Source organism: Hydractinia symbiolongicarpus, chromosome 3 (assembly GCF_029227915.1).
Source record: "Hydractinia symbiolongicarpus strain clone_291-10 chromosome 3, HSymV2.1, whole genome shotgun sequence".
Classification (NCBI taxonomy): Eukaryota; Metazoa; Cnidaria; class Hydrozoa; order Anthoathecata; family Hydractiniidae; genus Hydractinia; species Hydractinia symbiolongicarpus.
This window is the reverse complement of record NC_079877.1, coordinates 12,376,921-12,396,516: the sequence shown is the minus strand read 5'-3', so window position 1 is coordinate 12,396,516 and position 19,596 is coordinate 12,376,921.

Genomic DNA, 19,596 nt, shown 5'->3' with positions numbered 1-19,596 from the left:
ACGCGACTTAACGGTAAACAAGATGCCAGTTTACTTTAAAACCACGTCTAGTCACGCTAAATAATAACAGGCGAAGTGAAGTTTGATTTCGATCGAGGAAAATAAATACCTGTTGTTTGGAATCAAAAATTACTTCACTCGACAGGTAACAATAAATTAACATGGTTAGGTTGATATGGTATCACATACACGATAGTAAGGACGTAGTTAACTTGGTTTTTTAGTTAGGCATACTACTATTTGTGCAGAAACAATACATGACCTCACTTGTAACTCTGTCTCAACGTTGTCACAAATTAAAATTCATGTTCGATAAAAACTATTAATGTGCTCATGTATTTCTTTATAAATTAGTTCGCCACCTTCCGGTAAAGAACCAAATCAATTTTTTTGATTTTCTGGCGTGTTTAGATATTTTTCTTCACTCACAATCTTTAATAACAATATTTTGTCTTTCGATGTCACTTTCAAAGCAAAGCTCGTCTGCTTTATGTACATACTTTTTTTAGACTTATTTTTTTTTGCTCTATATGACACACAAAAGTAACTTTTAAGAGGTATAGGCTTGCTGCATTCCTGACTTATCACTTCCCCAGTAGGGTCTTAGTTTAAAATCTTACTTTGTGTGTTTTTTTAAATCGCTAAATTTAGTAAACGCCTTGACCACATTTTCAAGCCTTACGGTTGTCGTGTTCAATGAATCCACGTCTCATAGCGCAATTTGTCTGAGAGAGGGTGAGACCCTTTATTTCTATATGCGCAATGCATCGGCTGATTGTGTTTCTCATGCAGACTATTTAGCATGGCCCTCTCTCTTTATTTCATATTTAATGCTCACAAACTACACTTGCGTCATCAGGATAGTATGCAATAGCGCTTTCTTTCTACAAATCAGGGCCTCACTGATCATTATTTTTAATATCTCTCACAGTAACGTGATTAAGTTTTCGCTAGCTGCAAACTTCTGTAACAATCACGAAATTTTAAAAAATACCATTACCGTAAATAATGTTTGATTGGATTTTTGTGCGAGAGGTTCTTAACAAGCAGATTAATTAACAATTTAGGCATACGGATATTTAACCAATTAGCTAAAAGACATTGACGAAAGCTCACGACGAAAGCTCACGAGCAAAGAGAAAGAGAAAAAAAGAAAGCCTATAATGAATCGATCCTCCAAATAGAACTTGGATGATTTACACCACTTATATTTTCTTCCACTACGAGTGGCAAATGTCAAAAACTTTTTGCACGACTACGAAGCTAATTTTGGAAAAAAAAATGAGATCAGGATAACAATTGTAAGTCCTAAAAGCAATTAATGGAAGAATCTATCGACAGTAAAACTTACTATCAGCAAGACGATTGCTTCAACACAATCGAATAAAAACATTATATGTTCATTGGTCTTCCTCCCACGCTTAATATCTCCTGTTCCATGTGTTTTTTCATTGTAAAATGTTATAGTAGTTGAATATTAACTGTTGTAAAGCTTTTTAAAATTACATTTCTCGCAGGCGTCGGAGCAGCCTTTATCGTAATAAGTAAAATGGATGAGAAGACGCTAAGGATGTTGTTGGAAAATGGTCTTCCCTTTCATTCTATAATGAAATGTATACAATAATTTGACAAATGCGAAAAATATGAAGAATTGATAGTTCAACATAGACTTATATTGCAAAAATTTTATGTACCCTAGGGCGGCAAAAATGTGGGCAAATAAATTGGGCTCACATGCAGAATGCAGAATGTGAGGACTTTAAATGAATAATATGTTGATGACAAGTTACCTGACGAATCTATATAAGCGCAAGGACATTTGTTTAGAAACTTGTATCAGATTCAATTCTGTACTACAAGACTCGTCATCACGACGTAATAATCTATGAATTAACTAATTTAAAACACAACATTGGGTCAAATTTAATTGCCAATTAGGGAGTGTTTTAATACCTTACGTTACGTCTAAAGGTAAAAAATAGAGAAGCAGATTTCTTACGATCTTACTTAATTCAAAAATAAGAATAAGCCTCGACGGGAGAGTTAAAAAAAAACCTTATCTATTATTATAAAAAAGTAAACAACATCTTATTATCGTTTTTAAGGTTGTATCAACGCTTTACGCAAAAAATGATTTACCATATGGTAATTAAAAAAAAGTTGCATATAGTAAAAAACTCAGGCGTTGATTACAATTTTTAATGGGGAGGATATAATATTGGGTGTCTTTTCAATAAATAATGAAAACATATCACAGAGAAGACTATTAACTAAAATGTTGTATTTCGGCTGAAACAATATACATTTTACAATGTTTGCACCTTCACACAAAGGGTTTTCCAAATGGTAAAACTAAATATGTGTTGTTTGTCTCGCTTAAGTTTTTTAACAAGAAAAAAATATAACAAACCGACAGATACAAAATATGAATGTTTAAAGGTACTGAGCAGTGCCTGGAGCACCATTGAGATTCGTGGGAATCGATTTTTTTTAATAAGACTTTATTGTTTCATGATAAACAATCGTACCTTCAGCCCAGCCTGTTGGAAATGATATTTATGATTATGGAGTTCTAATGGAGTCAGACTAAAAATAGCCTAATTTTTAAATAGAATAAAACATAATGGTCAAAATAGAATCAAAAAAACAAAAAAATTCTGTGTCATCCTGAAACCTTATATCGTCATCATTATCATTGTCTTCACAAAGAAACCGACGAATGTGGGGTATCAACCTTTTCTTAGGGTTGATCAGTATGACTAGACTTATAATCGTCTGTAAAGATGTATAATAGCTCAACAATTGCCTTCTCCCAACATTACCGTGCAGCTGTTCTAAACAGATGAAGTAAATAAGATAAGTTAGCTATTTTTATTAATTCCTGAGACAAGGAACTCGAGATTAAATAGGCAGTGTAATAACAAATTACCATAGCAAAGAGGGACACATAGATTTTTAGGTCGTACGATGTAAAGCTTAATAATCTTTCTAGCAAATATAGTTGCGTTTGCTCAATGTCAGCAAGTCAGACAAATATGCTCATGTATGAGAGCCAAATATTTGGTCTTAATTCTATCCACCTATATTTTGTCCGCGCTCGTGTCAATAAGATTTGTGTCGGAGAATTTGTCAATAAATCGATAATGCTAATGCATTTAGTTTCTAATGGTATTAAACTAATTATTCGCCACAATGCGTAGTTATTAGTGTGACAAAAATAAGACTAATGACGCAAAAAAGTAACTTACATATCCACAACTTTTGTGCACAAATAAAACTATTAAAAGAATGGCACGTGCTAAATGTTGGAATAGTAAATAATGGCTCTGCCCAGTCCTATCACAAATATATCTCGAAATTTCTGGAACAAATAAGAACTCTATAATTTTGCTTCAAAAATTAAAGCTTAATTTCAAAGGTCATACTCACAAGCAATGATTTTCTTTTGATGTTAGACCCACGCACCTTACACTTGTCAATGTTCACAATGTACTTAATGTTATTTGATTAGATTAGAACCTCTGGCTGTCATAAATGATTGCCGACCTTGTGAAGACCTTTTTGGGCCGTTGCATTAATTGTTCCATAAGGCGGACATTGCAGAAACTGCAACTAATAAATTTTCAAAGTTCTATATTCGCCCTGCACATCCACCAAGATTGAACTTTCACAGGCTGCAAATCATTGGTTAAGCGATGCTTTATTTACATCTCAAGAAATGGCCAAAAAAATCAGGATTATAGCTCATAAGTCAGTTTCCATCCCCATTTCTGCTGGTCTATTTGGGGGAACTGCAATGCTGAGAAAAAGCAGCTCATGTGATACCTGTACGAGATAAAACTTTCCACGAGTGTTGCCACAGCCGCTGATGTCAGAATATTTGCCAATAACGTCATCAAATCTGGAGAAAAGAAGAGAAATTACTTTAAGATTATTTTGAGAAGCTTAAGACTCGTAAAAGATTTATGTAGTTGCTTTATAAATTTTTTTCAGAAAAAATATTCTGCTCAGTTTCACCCGCTAAAAGATATAAATAAGGTATAAATAAGAAAGAAAAAGTAACAAAATTGAAGGTGACGAAAGTTATGTCATTTATGTTGAACAAATGTAAAACTCAGTAACTATCATTTGTATGCAATACACCAAAAGATTGTCCAGTACACACAGAAAAAAAATTCAAAAATTTAACGGTTAAGGAAAGCGTATATTTGGTTGAAATTGGAGAAAAAATGTCAAACAATTACCCTTTATTTATATTTTTTAGCTTGCTAAAGCGTTCTAAAATTTCTTTAATCTTTCGTATGGACTGGTTTTCCATTAAAAAAGGTGCAAGTTAAAGGAATTTTGCTGAACAAAAAAATTTGGCGTATTTAATCAGTTTAAGAATACTTCAAATTAATTCACGTCACAATTAATTTATTTTCAACGAACTCTAAATTGAACTCTAGCTCAAAATATGTTCATTCCAATTTTTTCATCGTACAGCCGCTTCCAGTAGCATACGGTTTCCGCAATTGTACATTGCCGGGTGACGACACTATTGCCAGGAGATAAATATATGAACATTGAAAGTTGGTGTAGCGTGTATGCAACAGCCTGCGAGGACGAAGAAAACAACTTCTGTTTTGTTCTTGACGTTACATCTTTTATAATAATACGGAGAGCGTGTCTGTGTGTCTGTGTGTCCGTAACAGGCAAAGTGGATGTGTTTATTTCCCTTTGATGTAGCCGAAAAATCTTTGATGTTACCGAAAAAAATATGTCTATTTTGTTAGCGGGTTTACTTTGTGTACATCATGTGATGTAAACGACTCAATTTAATTTGCTGAAATAAATTTAAGATTTTAAGAACATTGTTTTTGTATATGCACTGCTGACGTCAGCAAAACATCTAAAGCAACCTATTTTTTCAATGGCTTTTTCCCTAACTTTAGAGGACTTTACTGACGTCAGCAAAATTTTAAAATTTTAAAACACTCATATATATCTCCTTATGCGTTTGCGAACCCTGATCTTCATCAGCGTTTCAATCTGCACGCATTACAGGCAACAGATAAACCACATTTCACCAATTGTTTTGTATGCACTGCTGACGTTAGCAAAATCTGCAAAACAACCTAATTTTCTGTCTGAGTGGATTCTTCCACGGGCCTTATCGAATAGTCTATATAATAATACGCCAGTTCTGTGTTTCTGTAACAGGCAAAGTGGATATGTTCATTTTCCTTTGATCTTACCGAATTTTTCTCTAAAGTAAGCGAAAAATGCATGTCTAATATGTTAAATTTTCTGACGTTACGGCGCAACGTCAATAACACTACTTTAAGGTCAATATCCTATATTAAATTAATGAAGCCGTTACAGTGCACTTAAAACTTCAAGGCCAAATAACTTGGAAACGAGGTGGTGACGTCAATGATTTTTCACCGCGTGGGTAACTAGGGACCACCTGGGACTAATTTAGGTAAGTTTCCCAAACCTAGGTCGCCACATGAAAAATCACAAGTGGGACAAAAGTGTGTGTGTTAAGTTATTTTTTATTGTTTTGTTTCTGACATCCCGGTAAACTTTTGTCAGCATACATGTAAAATGCCAGGTTTTTGTACAGATTTTTTTTACATTTTATTGGAAATTTACGTGGGTTTATGACTTTGGTTTAAAAAAATTATGAGAGTATGGTATGGTTAAGTCAGTTTATATTCTTGCAAAATGCTGTTTTTTGAAATTTTGTGTAAACTTTTGTGGAAATAGACCACATGCAATATATACTGAAAGAACAAATTTTTGTAGAATCGGACTTCACTGTAAGCTGTTGTATAAGCTGATGTCTTTATATTTCCTAATATAAACTATTGTTGGGGAGAACTAACTGTATGTGATGTCATTCTTGCTGGAAGAAAATTCCATGGTTTCACGGTTTTGTTTTTCTTGAGAATTTTACAAAATTTTGTAGGGATAAATGTTTGATGATGATAGAAAAATGCTTAATGTTCTGACTGAAATTGTTTGTTTTTTTATATTTTGTAATCTAATTGGAGAGGACTGTATACACTGAAATGACTAATTTTTCTAAATTTTGAAGTGTTTCATAACCTTTTTGTGGAAAGTTAATGCGGAATGGCAATATAGGACATACATTATTTTTGTTGATTTAGATGTGTTTCTCAAAAACCAATCTGTTTTACATTTTGTGAAAAATTTTGTTCACGAACCGTATACAATGTTTCCAAAATAATTATCTTTTTTTATTTAAGTTTATTCTTTGCTCATTGATTTTTTGACATTTAGGTTCAAAATTGTTGGTAAAGGGCATTATATTAAAAAAAGAAAAAAAATTGTGTTTTTAACTGGTTGATTTTTACATTTTGTGTAAATTTTTGTGGGAGAGGATGGTATGCAACTGAAATGATTGATTTTTGTAGATTTAAATTTGATGTTTTCCAAATTATGGCTTTTTCATATTTTTGTATAAGTTTTTAAGGGAAAGACAATATTCAAAATGTGTAAAGAACTTATATTTGTTGATTTGTGCTAACTCTTTCAGGCCTCCTTTTTGACATTTCAGAATATAATACTAAGGGTTTTCAACATAATCACTAATAAGATGTACATATTTGAGATGCGTTATTTCTGACATTGTTATTATCCATGTTGTAACTGTCGGTGTTGTAACTGTCGGTGTTGTAACTGTCGGTGTTGTAACTGTCGGTGTTGTAACTGTTGGTGTTCTTACTGTCGGTTTAGTGGATGTTGTGTGTGTCGATGTTGTGAGTGTCGTTGTTGTAACATTTTATCAACTGGATTGTGCACCTTGCATGCTGTTCTTTTTTATTTTGTGTAAGATTTTTATGGAGGATTAAATGCGATTTGACATTTGATATTTGGTGTAAGATTTTAAGAACATTTTTTTTGTATATGCACTGCTGACGTCAGCAGAACATCTAAAGCAACCTATTTTTTCATTGGGCTTTTGCCTAAGTGGATTTTTCCACGGGCCTTATCGACTAGTATAATAATACGCTAAGTGTGTCTGTCTTTCTGTCTGTTAAAGGCAAAGTGGATGTGCTTATTTTCCTTTAATGTTGCCGAAAAATACATGTATAATATGGTAAATTTTCTGACGTTACGGCGCGACGTCAATATCACTACATTAACATCAATATCTTATATTAAATTAATGACGCCATTACAGTGCACTTAAAACTTTGAGGATAATTAACTTGGAAACGACATGGTGACGTCAATATTTCACCGCGTGGGTAACTAGGGACCACCTAGGATCAATTTAGGCAAGATTGCCAAACCTGAGGCCCCAAATCCGTTTTGGAATGGACGGGTTAATGACGTCTTTAAAAAAACTGTTTGTCAAAAGTACATAATCCTATACATTTTCTTGATCAGCGGTTCAAGGTCTATACGATGAAGACAACAGGTATACAAATTTTTAAATTTTTTTTACAGTTTTGACGGGTCATTGCTGACGTCAGCAAAATTTTTAAGCCCTTATATCTCATTAAGTGCTCATCAAAAGCACATGATCATAAACATTTTATTGATCAGCAGTTTAAGCTCTATGCTATAGAGGTGACGTGAAAACAAGGTTCTAATTTTTTTTGTGGATAGGTTGCTGACGTCATCAAAATTCGAATGACGCTTCTTTCTCATATTTATCCTACCTCAGTGGATTTTTCCACGGGCTTTATCGACTAGTCATATTATAATAACATTCTTGCAGTTATGAAAATGTTGTGAAAATATATTATTATTTGTCAGAAATAAACAATGAAACTTAGTTAGATCCTAACATGACCCATGGAAATTCAGGTAGCTGTCTTTATACGAGAAAAATAATAAGGAAGTTTTGTGTGTTTGTATTTCAACCTTTACCGGCTAGATGTTTCATCTTCTTGTTAAAATTTTTAAATAAAAAAATGATAATAACAAAATAATTAAAAATGTCACTTACTATATATTAAGTGAAAATGCAAGGCGCATAATGTGTGCAATATTGCAACTCTTCGTCTTTCCTTGGTAGCGCAGTTCGTAGAAGTTGTGGGTTTGACCCCCAGATAAAACCGTTTTCTGGCTGGAATGTATATCAGAGATTTCCAAACCTCCGAACTGCCCTTATGGACTCACTTGGAAACAATTGACAGGTATATCAATTGAAAGTAATATGTCTAACAACAAAATATAAATGACTGCACCACTTCACTTAGTACCAAGTGCTTCTTTAATTAATAGAAATCGACAAAGCCCATTAAAAGACAGTGCCAGAGTAATCCACTTTTCTGTTTAAAGTTCATCTTTTCTCGAACGCATAATTTGTTTTTTCTTTTCCAGGTTACTCATAAAAGAGGGAAAGTAGCAATAAAATAAAGAAATAAATGTAAACCATGGAACACACCTGTTTGCGAAGAATACAGAGATGATTTTACATGCTAGAAACTTGTTTATTATTCTTTGCAGCCTATCAGTGAAAATAATAAGTGTCAAGGTACAACTAAGGGCTTTTTTGTGTTATAAAATAATGATGGATGGAAGCGTGTAGGTGTATGCTCAACGAATCGAATTGTAGCAAAACCTTGATCATTTGTAATTTATCATGTTGCACTTATGCGTGCTAAACCGTACATTTAGTCTTTCTTTATTTCTGTTGTCGCCTTGCAAATTGCGTTTAAGGAATTTAAGGATTTATTTGCATCTAATCTTTTCACTGCATTCTTACTAATGTTGTTTCAAAAATCTTCAGCTAAATCATCTTCACTGATCTAACCATAACACATGTCCCCACACATTTCCATAAACCCACTTGAGTTGTGCAGAAATACGTGGCGTTTTAAAAAAACATGGCGTTGATAGGCACTAATTTGTGCTATCGACACAAACATTTCAATGCCTACTTGTTCTCTGTATGAAATGACTTGAATATGAGCATCAGCAATTTTTGTTTTCTCTTTCACTATCATCTTCTGCTGCGATATATTTTCGTTGTAGTGTAACCATAGTTAGATATGACACCAACAATGCATAATTTTTTATACATAATCTTTGACTTTACTTGGTTTAAGAGATTGACCCATCTGAAAATTGTTATTTTCAACAAAAGATCCAATAACTTCATTGCTGTTGCTCTGTAATTCGGTTGCTTCTTTGCGACACATGTTTGAATTAGATTTTTTCATTGTAGAGTAACTTATTAAGGCTGACTAATCCAAAGTGTTTCATCAGTACGCCTCTAACACTGAATAATTCTTTACAATCATGGAGTTATATTTCAACAGATATATTTCTCTGAAAAAAGCTTGTAGAAAATATACTGTACAGTGCAGTACAGTGCTCACGTGATTAGTGCGAATCCTGATTTTTTGGGATTTTTACCTGAAAATAAAAAAAATGGATTTTCAAGCAATTTTTGGTAACTTTTCATCTATGTAAAAACCAGAAAATGTGTTACGTAACTTTAATTTAGCTTTTAGAAACTTCAAACAGAATGCAAAAATTCGCTCTAGAACAAAAGTAATTGGCTTTTAAGCAGTTGGTGGTATTTTGATGAAATTTCAAGCTTTTGATGACGTCACAGAAAATGTGCTGACGCAAGCAAAAATTTATTGCCGTCAGTTCCTTTTGTGATGTACTATAAGTGTGCTAAGTTTGATTCAATTTAAACGAGCCTATGAAAAGTTATTGAGGGGGGGTTCGTAAAACCCCGGACCGAATGAAGAAGGTAATTAATAGACCTAAAAAGATAAGTCTTTGTTGTTGTTTCAACTGGCTTTCTACACAATAATCTAGTATGGGTAGCCAAGTCAAAAAACTTTTTTGTCAGAAAACTCGATTTAAAAGTAAGGTAAGAGTTTATATAGGGTAAATTATGTATGTTAAATATTTGGAAGGTACTTTTTTTGTCGTTTTTAGTTATATTTGGGCGTTCACTACGATACTGAAGATGATTTAAGATTTTGTTTTAGTGCTTATTGCTTACTTTTCTCCTACCATAAGCTTGACTCTCGTGTTAGTAAGTAAAGTAAAAGATTGACAGCTCGTTTTTTAGGCCTTTTAAAATAGTGTTAAAATAGCAATTTGTCTGTTTGTCTGTCTGTCTGTCACGCAAAATGGTAGCTTTGCTGCGACGGGCGAAACCGCGGATTTTCCACGGGCTAACGACTAGTAATCATAGATTGCCACAGAAATTTGTTGCTTACCATTTAAGATTAGTTTGTTGTTATTAGTAGGAAGTTAATCGAGAAATACCGAAGGCCTGTGAAATAAACAATCTACAAAAAATCTACAAGAAATTGAATATTTATTTTTATTTATTTTGGATAATTGTGGTTTTTTCCTGTGGAATGAATTAAAGTCTACAAGGATAAATAGTGACTTGATAATTCAGAAATGCTTTTTTAGACCATGATGTTGGAATCATGATCGAGGATATGTATATTTTTCGTTTTTCCATTGACGGATTTACAGAACATAATGTGACCTTATTTAGAATGTCTTGCTATAAAAGAAAATAGATTTAACATTAAAGACAGTTGCAAAGGTACACATTTCACATTTACAAATGTTTGTTAACGATTCCGCATAACATGGAGGGGATTTACAATAACTTTGATTAAACCAACAATAAATGTCTTTTTCACTATCCCAAATTATCCTAACTATCCTTCCCAATTATAATTTGTAACACATTGTCATACCCCCCATGTAATTCCAACCCTACTCTCTTCCCCTCATCCCAATTTAGTGCGCACTTTGGTGATCATAATCTTTAGATGGCATGAAATGTGAAGGAAAACCACAAGAAAGATTTTCATCTACGATTTCTTTTTCTGAATGGTAAGCATGAAAATAATCATACAGAGCAACTTAGTTGACGCGACTTATCTGAACAAATAACATACGTCTTCCTAGAAATGATTTTAATTGCTAGCATTGCACAGACAATCTTCATTTAGGGTAAACACTGACGGAAAATAGGCTTGTGGAAAGAAATATACAATATTGCTAACCTGGTAAATCTTTTTTACAATCATGGACAAAAGGTAATGAAAAGGCTAGTTTTGAATACTTCAAATTGATTACATTACATCGCTCATTTTGAGCTTGTCAATGTTCACTTAAGCGGTCTTATATCAATTGTTGTTGATGTCAGCACTACCTTTTTGCGGCCTTGACGTGGATTATTTTTCTCCGCTAAGAATAGCTATAATAAATTATAAACGTTATTTACCTGCCCTACGTGCAAAGAGTATTGACCATTTAATCCTTTTGATTGCGTTTGAAAAATGACGAACAACTGACTTGTTTCATTAATTTTGCCTACAGATGGCACATTTCTCTATGTGGATAAAAAAGTGCTTGAGTGTAAAAAGTCTTTTCCGTTGAATAAAATTAAGTTGAAAAAAACATAATACTTAGATTAAACTTGACCTTAGTCTGTAGATATAAACGAGAAATAAAATTTCTTTGTACAAAACACGAATATTTTTCTTATCAATTTACAAGTAATTCTTTATCTGATTTCTTCATATATTTTTGTGTATTATACACATGGCACGTAGATACAATCGTATACGTTTTCAATAGTCTTTCCAGTGCCTTTAAACACGCTTTTCATAAATATATAACAACTAGTTACATCTTATATATATTCCTGTTTTATGTACAACTGGCTACATCACATATATTCCTGTTTTATGTACAACTGGCTACATCACATATATTCCTGTTTTATGTACAACTGGCTACTTCGTGTATATTCCTGTTTTATGTACAACTGGCTACTTCAAATATATTCGTGTTTGATGTACAACTGGCTACTTCATATATATTCGCGTATTATGTACAACTGGCTACTTGAAATATATTCGTGTGTGATGTACAACTGGTTACATCATATATATATATATTCGTGTTTGATGTGCAACTGGCTACATCATATATATTCGCGTATTATATACAACTGGCTACATCACATATATTCCCGTGTTATATACAGCTGGATACTTATATATATTCATGTTTATGTACATGTAAGATCGTGTACATTTTTAATAGCCTCTCCAAGGCCATGCTTTTCATATTTCTTTCAAATATATTCGTGTTTTATGTACATAGGAAACATGTAAAGTCGTGTACATTTTCAATAATCTTTCCAATGCCTTTAAACATACTTTTTATATGTGCAAAATCTATTAAACATAACAAATATTTAAAAATTTAAACAAAAACTTTTCGATATAATCATATCATCGTCAGTGCCATACAAGCACGTGAATTATTTTTTGCATAACAACTGGCTACATTATACATATTCGTGTGTTATATACAACTCGCTACTTCATATATACTCGTGTGTTACGTACATTGCAAACATGTAAAATCCTGCATATTTTTAATAATGTTTTTAATGCTTTTAGGCATACTTTGCATAAATATATAACATTGTAGAGACAATAAAACAAGATAAAGCGATGAGTTAACTGTAATATCATTGTTTAATAAGTAGTAACCCTTTAAGAATTTAACCGTTTAGAATGTTGTCTTTTGAAAACGTTTTTGACACACATTTACACAATAATATTACTACATTAGTATATTAGCTTGTGATGTTGTTGCATTTTTCTCGCATTTTTTATCTAAATGAAGTATTGTTATTTTTTTTGTTGCGAGAAACGAGTGCAATTTCTTATTTATTTTTTAATTCTACAATCTGGTTGGTTAATAGTTCGATATTGTTTTTCTGAAAAACAAGAAATTTGAGTCAAATTTATTCCATCATCTTTTCATATAAAAGGAGAAATTTTTATGAAACCAACGAGCTCAGGATAAATGAGGTTAAATGTGACTTTAGATGGTAGAGTTTAGTTTATAATACATCGAAGGAGTTTTGTCTGTATAATAATTTTTACGAAATATTACGAAAAATTAAAGGTCGTCTGTTAAGTAACAGAGCATTTTTATCTTTTGGAAGATAATTACCTTAAGGTAATTGCGAGACCATGTCTTGTAATTACGTTATGGTTGAGCTTTTATTAAAACTTCAAATTTTTTTAGAAAAATGCTTAAGAAGAGTCTCTAATAATTACTTCCCCATTTTTTTTTCGTCATCCATTTTGGAATTCTTTTCACATACGTAGAAAATTACAAAATTATTTTGAATATTTGGAGAATTTCGTGATCCAGTTTGCAATAAGTGCCATCTTCTACTGTGCACTATGAAATACGGATATTTTTAATTATTTCAGTGTATGATCTACATTTTGAATTAGTTTCTTGCCTTTGTACCAAAAGTACCAAAATTATCATAAATGACCATGTTATATCTTTTTCTTATAGTAGAGCACTAGTTTGTCTTACGAAATGAATAATTTTTTTTTAAGCTCAGTGTGACTCATTATTGTAAAGTTTTATTGGATTGCATCTCCCGGTATAGCGCAAAATAGCGCGTGCGCAGTTAGACAAAATCTCTTATTTTGTCAAAATGAGCACACACTAAGAAATAAAACTATTGGTGGAAAATAAGGACAAATGGTACAACCTGTACAATACAGACTCAAGAAAAGATGTATTGTTTTCCTGCTACGAAAAATTTGAAAAAATTGATTTTAATCACGAAACTGAATGTGTATTATAACATGTTGTTAGAGCAGAAGTATGTCCAATATTGAAGGAAAATTCATTCGATTTTCAAAACAAACCTAATTTGGACCTAATCGTGACAAACATTAAAATAAAAATGGTTATGTGGGTTTTTGATTTAAGTTCCTATTCCACAAAACACGTTAATGGATTACTGTTAGATTTCATTTTTTATCGTAAATCTAAAGCTTAGCCGTCTAATTTGCCCAAATGGAATATTGGTCATTAGCCAAATAATCTGTTGGCTGATCAAAACATCCATAACTCCCTTCAGCAAAACTTAAAGCGTTGTTTCCGAATTGAACTACGTCTTTAAAGTTGACGCGACTTATCTGAACAAATAACATATTCCTAGAAACGATTTTAATTGTTTGCATTGTACAGACAATTTTCATTTAAACACTGACAGGAAATAGGGTTGTGGAAAGAAATATACAATATTGCTAACTTGGTAAATCTTTTTTACAATCATGGACAAAAGGTAATGGAAAGGCTAGTTTTGAATACTTCAAATTGATTACATTACATCGCTCATTTTGAGCTTGTCAATGTTCACTTAAGCGGTCTTATATCAATTGTTGTTGACGTCAGCACAACCTTTTTGCGGCCTTGACGTGGATTATTTTGCTCCGCTAAGAATAGCTATAATAAATTATAAACGTTATTTACCTGCCCTACGTGCAAAGAGTATTGACCATTTAATCCTTTTGATTGCGTTTGAAAAATGACGAACAACTGACTTTTTTCATTAATTTTGCCTACAGATGGCACATTTCTCTATGTGGATAAAAAAGTGCTTGAGTGTAAAAAGTCTTTCCCGTTGAATAAAATTAAGTTGAAAAAAACATAATACTTAGATTAAACTTGATCTTAGTCTGTAGATATAAACGAGAAATAAAATTTCTTTGTACAAAACACGAATATTTTTCTTATCAATTTACAAGTAATTCTTTAACTGACTTCTTCATATATATTTGTGTATTATGCACATGGCAAGTAGATACAATCGTATTCGTTTTCAATAGTCTTCCCAGTGCCTTTAAACACGCTTTTCATAAATTTATGAAAAGCGTGTTAAAAGGCACTGGGAAGACTATTTTTTTAACAACTGGTTACATCATATATATATTTGTGTATTACATACAACTGGCTACTTCAAATATATTCGTGTTTGTTGTACAGCTGGCTACTTTATATATATTCGCGTATTATGTACAACTGGCAACTTGAAATATATTCGTGTGTGATGTACAACTGGTTACATCTTATATATGTTTGTGTTTGATGTGCAACTGGCTACATCATATATATTCGCGTATTATATACAACTGGCTACATCACATATATTCCCGTGTTATATACAGCTGGATACTTCAAATATATTCATGTTTATGTACATTGCAAACATGTAAAATCGTGTACATTTTTAATAGCCTCTCCAAGGCCATGCTTTGCATAATTATATAACAACTGGCTACATCACATATATTCCTGTTTTATGCACAACTGGGTACTTCATATATATTCGTGTTTTATGTACATAGGAAACATGTAAATTCGTGTACATTTTCAATAATCTTTCCAATGCCTTGAAACATACTTTTCATATGTGCAAAATCTATTAAACATAACAAATATTTAAAAATTTAAACTAAAACTTTTCGATATAATCATATCATCGTCAGTGCCATACAAGCACGTGAATTATTTTTTGCATAAATATATAACAACTGGCTACATTATACATATTCGTGTGTTATATACAACTCGCTACTTCATATATACTCGTGTGTTACGTACATTGCAAACATGTAAAACCCTGCATATTTTTAATAATGTTTTTAATGCTTTTAGGCATACTTTGCATAAATATATAACATTGTAGAGACAATAAAACAAGATAAAGCGATGAGTTAACTGTAATATCATTGTTTAATAAGTAATAACCCTTTAAGAATATAACCGTTTAGAATGTTGTCTTTTGAAAATTTTTTTGCCACACATTTACACAATAATATTACTACATTAGTATATTAGCTTATGATGTTGTTGCATTTTTCTCGCATTTTTTATCTAAATGAAGTATTGTTCTTTTTTTTGTTGCAAGAAACGAGTGCAATTTTTTATTTATTTTTTAATTCTACAATCTGGTTGGTTAATAGTTCGGTATTGCTTTTCTGAAAAACAAGAAATTTGAGTCAAATTTATTCCATCATCTTTTCATATAAAAGGAGAAATTTTTATGAAACCAACGAGCTCAGGATAAATGAGGTTAAATGTGACTTTAGATGGTAGAGTTTAGTTTATAATACATCGAAGGAGTTTTGTCTGTATAATAATTTTTACGAAATATTACGAAAAATTCGTCTGTTAAGTAACAGAGCATTTTTGTTTTGGAAGGTAATTACCTTAAGGTAATTGCGAGACCATGTCTTGTAATTACGTTATGGTTGAGCTTTTATTAAAACTTCAAATTTTTTTAGAAAAATGCTTAAGAAGAGTCTCTAATAATTACTTCCCCATTTTTTTTTCGTCATCCATTTTGGAATTCTTTTCACATACGTAGAAAATTACAAAATTATTTTGAATATTTGGAGAATTTCGTGGTCCAGTTTGCAATAAGTGCCATCTTCTACTGTGCACTATGAAATACGGATATTTTTAATTATTTCAGTGTATGATCTACATTTTGAATTTGTTTCTTGCCTTTGAACATACGCAAAAGTACCAAAATTATCATAAATGGCCCTGTTATATCTTTTTCTTATAGTAGAGCACTAGTTAGTAGAGCACTAGTTTGTCTTACAAAATGAATATTTTTTTTTAAAATAAGCTCATTGTGACTCATTATTGTAAATTTTTATTGGATTGCATCTCCCGGTATAGCGCAAAATAGCGCGTGCGCAGTTAGACAAAATCTCTTATTTTGTCAAATTGAGCACACACTAACAAAAAAACTATTGGTGGAAAATTGATTGACAATTGGTGGACAAATGGAACTGTACAATACAGACTCAAGAAAAGATGTATTGTTTCCCTGCTACAAAAAACTTGAAAAAATTGATTTTAATCACGAAACTGAATGTGTATTATAACATGTTGTTAGAGCAGAAATATTTCCAATATTAAAGAAAAATTCAATCGATTTTCAAAAAGAAACCTAATTTGGACCTAATCATGACAAACATTAAAATAAAAATGGTTATGTGGGTTTTTAATTTAAGTTCCTATTCCACAAAACACGTTAATGGATTACTGTTAGATTTCATTTTTTATCGTAAATCTAAAGCTTAGCCGTCTAATTTGCCCAAATGGAATATTGGTCATTAGCCAAATAATCTGTTGGCTGATCAAAACATCCATAACTCCCTTCAGCAAAACTTAAAGCGTTGTTTCCGAATTGAACTACGTCTTTAAAGTTCCTAGACTCGTATGAAACATTTTGTGTTGACCATTTCTCTTTTAATGCCATAGTGCATGAAAAATTTTGTAGATTATTTGTTTGCGTGTAACAAAGAAATGGCAAGGCGTTGGATTCACCAATGAAGTATTTCAAAACATCAGTGAGCATAGGAGTTTTGTCGAAACGAGTTGTAACATTTTTCCACACTCCAAGATTTCTTTGGCATGCGAAATCTAATTGTTCAAACCGAGTTAGCTTGTAAAGCATATTCAACACAGAAGTTGTAATTCTTTGATTGGGAACAAGATCCTTAAGTGTTGAAATCGTTGCGAAGTTGTATCCAATTTGTGGAGATCTAAGACTCATTAACAACGTTCCTCCATCTAAAACAATACATATAATGTAAAAAAATATTGAAGCATCTTATTAAGAATGCAAATTGCAAATAACGAACACAGATCAATTAATAAAAATAACAAAAACATATTTTTAACATACTTTTAGAGCATACAACATTTATTTTCCTCTGATCACGCCAAGGATGAATTTCGTATTTTTTATTGTCTATGAGTGGACCAAAATGTTTTTTCAAAGCGCGACAAGATGATCTTTTTCCAGACAGGATGTCTATGAATTAATACGCAATGTTTGTATATAGGTTGGAAAAGAAATGACGAAAACGAAAATTGCTGAAACTTATTTGTCAAACCTGTTGGTATTGGTATGTTACTAACCACGCCATCTAAAAAAAAAATTAAGTCGTCAAATATTATCGTAAAATTTGAAAAAAAAGATTAAAATCTTACCAACAAGCAGACACACCTGTTAAATTGCAATGTTGACCATGGTAAGGTGGAAAGCACAAATCACAGTGATAGGTGTTATTGTTAAAGTTTGGAATACACACACTTCTATGCTTACATATGAATGGATTTAATGTACATATGTTCTAAAAATACGAAATGTTTAGTGTTTAAAATACTGGTCGTAAATCCGTGGAGATTCACATCATTCACCTGTCGGCAAATTACTTACTCTGTATCTCAAGTATCTCAAGTATCTCAAGGATTTCTTTTATTAATGCGTGATTATCATAATCAAACTTCTCACGGTAGAAGAACAACAATACAAGAAGTTAAATAAGTGAAATAAAAAGTAAACAAAACAATAATTTAGCAAAAATTATAAGAATAAAGTAAGATAAACTACAATTAGACAAACAAAAAAAAGAATCGAAAATAAAAGGGATGAAAAGTTAATTGTTCACCTGTAGTTCATAAAAGTCCCAACCTGGAATAATCGTCTTAACATAATAGTGCATTGTATCTAAATTTCCCTCTAGGTATTCACAGGTAAATTTAGAGTTTTTCTCAAATACAGTAAAGCCATGGCATCGCGGTATACTGATGCATTTTGTCCCTCATTCAACTACTGAATTTGCAGTAGAGGTAGAACTGACAGTTTTGTACGCGTAAACACGAATATTCATGTGTCTTTTAAAGCTTGCTGACTTTGTTGTAATTGTTACATTATTTGGAAGATTCACAATGTTTGTGTCGACCCTTGCTTTGACACTCTTCATTAAAAGAAGAAACAATAACATAGGCGACATCTTCGTAACGTTGTGCGACCATCAGACACGATTTTTTTCTTCTACTTCTTGTAAAACAATCTAAAGGTTTAAAATTTGTTTTACATGATCCCATGGTTCATTTCTATAATGTATGTATGAAACATTGCACTTTCTGTTATCTTCACACCCTATTCTGTATTCATATTCAAGTTTTTTTTTGTTGGTTGCAAGTAATCACAACCGATTTGTTATGCATTTAATATTTAATATTCTGTAAATTAATAATAAATTGCAATAAATCAGGGGATGGCCTTCAGTTTTATTTTACTTTTTTATCAGTTATGTACAATTTGAACCCGAAATCCCACAGGATTACTATATATGGTTTAGCATTTAAAAAGTTGCTAATTTTAAATTTAAAAGAGTACGTGCTCTTAGCAATGTTTATATACTTAAACTGTTCTGTATAAATACGTTTTGATAATACATTTTTATTGTATTAGTTATAAAACGTATTTTTTTCTACTTATCATTTTTCACTTGTTGGTTTCAAAACTTGCCGGCATTGTGAGAGTATTGTGATGAAAAGATTAAGAATACGGCTGGAGTACGATGGGCCAATCAGCAAAACCCAATTCTTGTAACTTTTTTTGTCTGAATGTTCTGAATTAGTTATATCATAGTAAATCGGTCGTCTATCAACTATGCTCATACGTATGTTAAATTTATAGTACTTTTTTATATGGTACTAGCCCTGTTTTACCTGTATAACGTGTAGTGAAATATTCCATCACAACGCTTTTAATTTCTCTAGACTGGATAAAACATTTGGCTTCAAACAGAAGATCGTGGTATTTGGGAGAAATTTAAAATCTGAGTCCACGGAGAAAGTACTGACATAAGCAAAAATATTTGATACTATTTTGTTTCTCTTACGACATACTATTATTACCTTTAGCCATTAATTATTTCC